At 39.4% G+C, this 6,809-nt stretch overlaps 1 non-coding gene across 1 annotated transcript; it reads left to right on the forward strand.

The window, feature by feature from the left end:
• The first annotated feature begins 1,395 nt into the window (after positions 1–1,395).
• Positions 1,396–1,586, forward strand: LOC138496248 (U2 spliceosomal RNA). Its single transcript, XR_011277779.1, has one exon. It is a non-coding gene; the product is annotated as a U2 spliceosomal RNA (small nuclear RNA).
• Positions 1,587–6,809: the final 5,223 nt, after the last annotated feature.

Here is a 6,809-nt window from a genome sequence, read left to right on the forward strand (position 1 = left end):
TTGCAGACTGCTGCTTTTGAATATCCATCCCGCTCCCATCCATGTTAACCCTATTTCTTTGGACAACTGCCTCCAAAAAGGTATGCAGATTTGGACATCTTGCCTCTGTGTTGATCACCCCACTTCCTTTTTTCCATTTAGGTGGTGGTCCTTCACCTGCAGTGATTTACATGTGGACATGGGGACACCCTTACATTATGCAATGGTACACTGTGGGCTGAGGGAAGTTGAGGATACTGCCTTCCATCTGGCCTTTTCTCTGAAATTCATACCATTATTTGTTGGGTATGGTCTGTGTAAATAGTGCTTTTAGTGAATGTGAATAATGGATTATGCCCTTTAGTATGTTTTTAATTTTTTTGTGTGTTTTTAGTACTTTGAATTCCGCTGATGAAGACGTTTTTGAACATCTATGCGTCGAAACGGTTGGGACTGGTTAGTTACAGGGTCCTAGGAATTGTTTGGGAACCCTGACTTCTGGACTAAAGATGTGTTTATGAAGCCTTACATTATGAATTATGTGTTTTTTTGTGCAATTTTATTATTGATTGTGTATGAATTCTTGAAGGATTGATTGGTATGATTGAGTTTATGGTTTGTATTAATTGACACATTACGTTTTTGCTCGATTTCTTTACTTTTTTGTGATAGTGGTGGGCAGATCATTGGGTTTTGACTTTGCTTTTGAAGTAATCGCACGATTACGTTTCTAATTTCATAATCAATTAAGAACCTTGAATAAAAGTTTTTTTAATAAACATGACCTAGAATCTTTCTTCAGTTGTTCTCTTTGTCTCCCCTGATTCTAGGTTTTAGGGGTATTTGCTTTTCTGTTTCTTTGTTTATTTAGCCCTGGCTGTGCAGGTCCCATGGAAACAACAACAGAGTATGGTTTATTTCACTACAGCTGTAGAGAAATGGTCAGATAAACCACCATAGTATCCTGTCCTGAAAATATGGATGCTGCGCATTCTGGGGTTTTAAAGCATTTTACACAATGAGAATCCTGCATAAGACAGCACGATACGTTTAGTCAGTTAGCTTTGAAGAATATACTTCCTATCAGAACATCCTAAGACCTTGCGGGGCATGGCGTCACTGTACAGACGTGGAGATCGGTTACCCCTCCCTTACACAATCACAACAATTGTGATTGTCCTCTTTTGTTTGAATGGCTAGTCAATAACCACCCTTCACCAGAGTATCTTTTAAGTCAGAAATTAATTCTTTAATTATTTTCATTTTTTGTAATTCATTGTGCTGTGTATCTCACATACATTATACAAGCTAGACATACTTATATATACCAACTCATCAAAAATCAACAATAAACATTCTAAAATCATTTAGTGTGTGGGGGTTAGTACACAGTTACTTCGAAAAACATTACTGGTTATCGCTTCTTGGCCTTTTGGCTGAGATCAAGTGTGGTATCTGTTCTTATCGGTTTGATATCTGGTGCGTCCTCTGTCTGGGGACCATATATTGAGTTGATTTTTGGAGCAGGGAGATGGAGTGGGAGCTTGCTCTGTCCGCTCCGAGCGTCAGCATGGTGTTGCGGTGCCTCCAGGATTGGTGCATAAAAAAAACAAAAAAAAAACATTACTGGTACACCTTTTTAACGCTTAAATCTGTACAATATATTTGGTTGTTTTCATTAGGAACAACAACAGCACATTCCACATCTATATTCTGTAGCTCGACTAGGAAGGTTAAATGACACTCAATCACCTACTCCAAAAATTAGACTAGATAGACATTGTACAGATAAAGTGGACTGAGGACTTCATGATTGTACAGTCCTCTAATGAAAACACCAAGGGACTAGACAAAGATGTATACTCTAGTCGTCTGTCGAAATGTGTTTCAGCCCTTTTGCTAAGATACGCTTTTTCCTGTCGTTCTCAGACTGCTGCGTATAAGGCCTTCATCAGGACGGTCATCTTGCTCAAAGTTGGACTCAATGTAAGATAATCCAACTATTCATAGCCACTCTAAAAACAACAGAGATACGGCATAACATCATTTATTTAAAAGGATTATTCTTCTCAGTGGTGTTTAGGCTACAATACACATGTAGTCAATGACAAAAGGAGGAAAAACTAACGATAATGTTAGTTCCAGCTGTGTATAGGGATATTGTTGTACTCCTCTGTTTGTTACGCAGGGGGTTAAGGTTTTTAGATCCATTCCGTAAAGTAAGGATGACGACTGTTTTTCATTAAATTACCTTTCACTCTGATTTTTATCACAATTTCACAAGCACTGCTATTGCTAATCGAGACAACACAAAGATCTGTCTTTAGAGCATAATGTGTTTGCTCTATCAAGCTATGAGTCCATATAAACAGGACCATACAGGGTATTTACCCTCATATACAATGTTATTGACATGCTACTGATCTCTGTGTTCCACACAGGACTTTTCAGGGCCAGTGCACATGTTTCTTGTAAGGATTTTTTTTCGTGACGTGTGAAGCCTTTGCTTATTTACTGATCACACTGATGGAGAAGAGAGGAAGAAGAAGAAAAGAATGCCATATGACAAAGCCTGCATGTTCTCGCCCTCCCATTTCAAAAACCATTACTTCCCCACCCTATTCTCAATTGGGTAGTAGAAAAACCTTCATTAGGCCTGCGAGCTGGAGAACCTTTTTGAGAACAGTCCCCCAGAAAGCGAAAATCAAGGGAAGTAACCATATCCTACATAGAAGGGCATGGCATCACAACCATTTTTTTGCTAGTACAATTCGAATCATCCTCCATATATGACAAAATGTCCTATACAGTGGGCCTCATTACGACCCTGGCGGAGTGGGTTTACGCCAGCGGTATTCGCGGCGGACCCGTCCGCCCTACTACGAGTTCCCGTAGCGCCATGGAGCGTTTTCCGCCTGGTTTTTCCGGGCGGAGAAATCCATGGCGCTACGGGACCTTGTTGTTAATTACGCCACCGTATTTTACGGTGGCGTAATTAACGCCTTCCCCACTCCCATTATACCCTATGGGGCAAAAATGGGAATGGGGAAGGGTAAAATGGGGAATGGGGATTTACCGCCCCGCCAAGGTCGGAATGGGGCGGTAAATCCGCCAACCCCCATGGCGCTATCGGCAGCTTTCCGCCGTGCTCCATGGTGCATTTGGCGCCACGATTTCCGCCAGGGTCGTAATGAGGCCCAGTGTATTTTATGTCTTCCCGAATTCAGAACGGTCCCCCGGAAACAACAAATCAAGGCAAGTAACCATATCCCACATAGAAGGGCATGACTTCACAACCATGTTTTGCTAGTACAATTCGAATCGCCCTCCATATATGACAAAATGTCCGCTCGCAGCAGATCACTCCATCATACCTAACGAGCCACAATATGGTGACTAAAACCCCTACGACTTGTGAAAAGAAATAAGAAGCCTGAAAGCAATCGTGGGCGAATCCCTTATTGTAGGTTAATAATGAAAGATTTGGTATCTTTATATGATGGGAGGCAGCAATGACGGATCCCTACTGCTGAGGCTGCCCAGTAGAAGTAACTATATTGTAAAAAAAGGGGTTGTTATCAGTTTGTTGCGCCAATCAGACTTGTTTAATTTTCAAAAGGTAGGAAGAAAAAATAATTCTGAATTACTTGCTATAACACAATCCATTTTGTTGTGATATCCTAAAATGATAGCATCCTCGATGTGATTAAATGTCCTCTACACGTGTTCCCCCGCATTGTTTCATGTGGTTCATCAGGAGCAAAGGTTAAGGTTCTGATTAGTATTGTGTTTCCTAAATACCAAATTGTACGTTTTTGAGTGGCAAGTTCAATCTCAGTTATACAGCTTACCTTTTAGTTAGATCAGATCGCTATTGGTAGTGGAACCAAGAGATGTGGCTGAAAAATTGGATTTCTCCATGCAATTTCGTGCATCTCGCGGCGAACCCTATGACCCCTATTCAGGTTCGCTGGCAAGAATTTCTTGCCTTCAAGTGTGATGTCACTTGTCAATCGGTGTGACTATGTCCCACTGACAAGTCGAAATAGAATGACATTCAACAATTCTGTTGGTTTAGGTTAAGAGAAATCTTCTCCTTTTTTATTATTTTCAGGTTGGCCCAACGCATTTCGAGATTCATTTTCTCTTCATCAGGGGCATAAGTATTTGTAGGTGAGCATTGCTTCCTGACCGCGTACCCGCCCTGGACCGTTCCTGCTTCCTGTATCTAATTGTAAGTCTTTTCTTCCTTACACTTTTAGGCTATCTCTCTAGCCTACACAAATTCTAAGCACTTATGCTCTTATTCTCCCATAGGAGAACGGAGCTTCTTTACCAGACTATCTACAGCAACCAGCTGCTCTCTCCCTGCACTTGAATCAATTTTTCTACTAGAAGAAGGGTGAGCTCTTCCTCTCTCTCTCCCCCCTACCTTATATTAAGGTTTTATTTTTATTTTACACTTGACTATTCGTAGGCATTTTTTTACCCTCAAACACAGTTTACCTATGTAAATTAAAGGTTCATGATGGGTTTAAAATCTCGATTAATCCGCATTATTGTCACATATGACACAATACCTATGTACTAAAATGCACATGATGAATCAAACTATTGCTTTGTGAAAAAATTACACCGCAATCAAGACAGGTCCATTGAGTTACTTGCAAAGGGATGTGCCTCTTTATAAATTATTATTTTTCTGACTGCTTGCTAAACAAAGTGATGTAATTTGGTTTGCTATTGATTTCTCTTTACTTTCTTTAAAATAACATTACTAAAAGTTGGACTACTTTTTAGTAGATTGAAGTGAAAGAATTGTTGAAATACTTATGCCCCTGATGAAGAGAAAATGAATCTCGAAACGCGTTCGGCCAACCTGAAAATAATAAAAAAGGAGAAGATTTCCCTTACTCTAAACCAACAGAATTGTTGATTGTCATTTTTTGAAAATATTGAATTTATTAACACTGTCACTCTACATTTGTTTACACGGTACATGTGGATAAATATATAAAAAAAGCCTTTTCTAAATTATCCAGACCTGTTATTACATCTCTTTAGGCTTATTGCCTCATTGACAGTGTGCAGGGGACGCAGTTTTCCAAGATTTGGATTCCTGTGTGTTTGCTACTATACTCCAGCTTAGATACCAAGGCTGAGACTTTCTCCCCTGCACCTCAAAATTTTGACTAAATTATCTTTTTGAACATTATAACGTATTTCTCTTTGAATGTCATTAATAACTTGGTGTGCAAGTGCATCTCAGCATTTTGGTTAGTATTAGTTTCCCACCACGGTGGGTTGGTATCTCTATATTGCACTAGCACCTACTTAGAATATGTCATTTTCGAGTATTAGTACATTGACTGACAAAACAGCTAAAACATTAGCTTTCTCAGATGAGGAAGCAACTAGAATTTTAGGACTAATCAAGGACACAAGTAAAATATCTTCAGCTGACAACAATCCAGACCGATTAATCAAAAAATTGGAACGCCTGATTCGCCGAGAAATCTCGCAAAAACTTCATGCAACCACACTTGCTCAGTACTATAGAGCTAAACGAATCCCGCGAGGTTTGAGGATTTACCTTAAACCAACACTTTGTAAAGAAAACAAAGAATTTGTAACTAGATGGGAACACATTCTTAATAAGTGTTCATTGGACTTGATTCTGCTCACTATAGAAGAATTATCAAAATCTGTCTTAACATTACAACAGGAAATAGAGGAAGTCTCGGTACAACTGTCAAAACTCAAAACGGAGACTGAATTAAAACAAATTTTGGAAGACACGAACAATAATTTGGATTCTTATAAACAGGATATTGAGCAAAGGAAGATCAGAAAATGTCGCCGTGACACCCTGGATTACGCCAGAGATATTGTCTATTCCTGGCAGGAGTTCTACGGTAATACTAGACCACAGCCAAGGAGACCACAGAGACCCCACAATACACCAGACAGTAATACGGATAGCAGTGAAGTGCTAAGTGGAGAAATTGAGGACAGATCTCACCCTTCAGCAGCATCAACATCCGCTAATATTCCAACAATAGAAGAACCAGAGGACACCAGAAACAGACCAACACCAGATAATCAACCTGTTCCTTTTTTAGGAAACGGAAAACAAGACGAGGAAAGAAGGAAACTGCGTCAAAAAAAGAAATAAATGAACATTTGGTCATTAATATATCATCTAAACCACTAACTTCTGCTCAAATCCAAACGCGCAATCTAGGAATATCCTTTATTCCAACAAATTCTACCTCATTTTTTGAAGAGGAAGTCAACTTTTTCAAACTTATACGTAAAATGGAGTTGAAGGTTTTCTTTAACAACATAGAGGAAAATATACGACCAAAAGACACACCAAGATATTTGGAGTTAAAGAACAAAAGCACATTTCATCCTCAAGTGAACCACCCCCTGATTAACTTGTTTAAACAAAGAACCATGAAGGATTTGAAACATTTGAAATACGCCCCACCAAAGAAATGCAATATCAGGAAACACCAACTGAAACTGATAAAACAACTAGCAGAAGACACTAAGCTGACACTAAAACAGGCAGATAAAGGTGGAGCACTTGTCTTGATGGATACCTCACTCTATGACAAAGGATGTTGAAAATTGTTGGAAGACATGCGCACTTATAAACTACTTGACAACGACCCTGCTATGGGTATCATCTCAATTATACAGACAACTGTGGAGAAAGCTGAGACTATGAATTGGATCTCTGAAAAAACAGCAGAATACCTTATCCAAAAACCTCCTGTCACACCGGTGTTCTATGGACTCCCCAAAATCCATAAAAATTTAAA

Source organism: Ambystoma mexicanum, chromosome 10, assembly GCF_040938575.1.
Source record: "Ambystoma mexicanum isolate Mex_15411 chromosome 10, UKY_AmexF1_1, whole genome shotgun sequence".
Taxonomy (NCBI): domain Eukaryota; kingdom Metazoa; phylum Chordata; class Amphibia; order Caudata; family Ambystomatidae; genus Ambystoma; species Ambystoma mexicanum.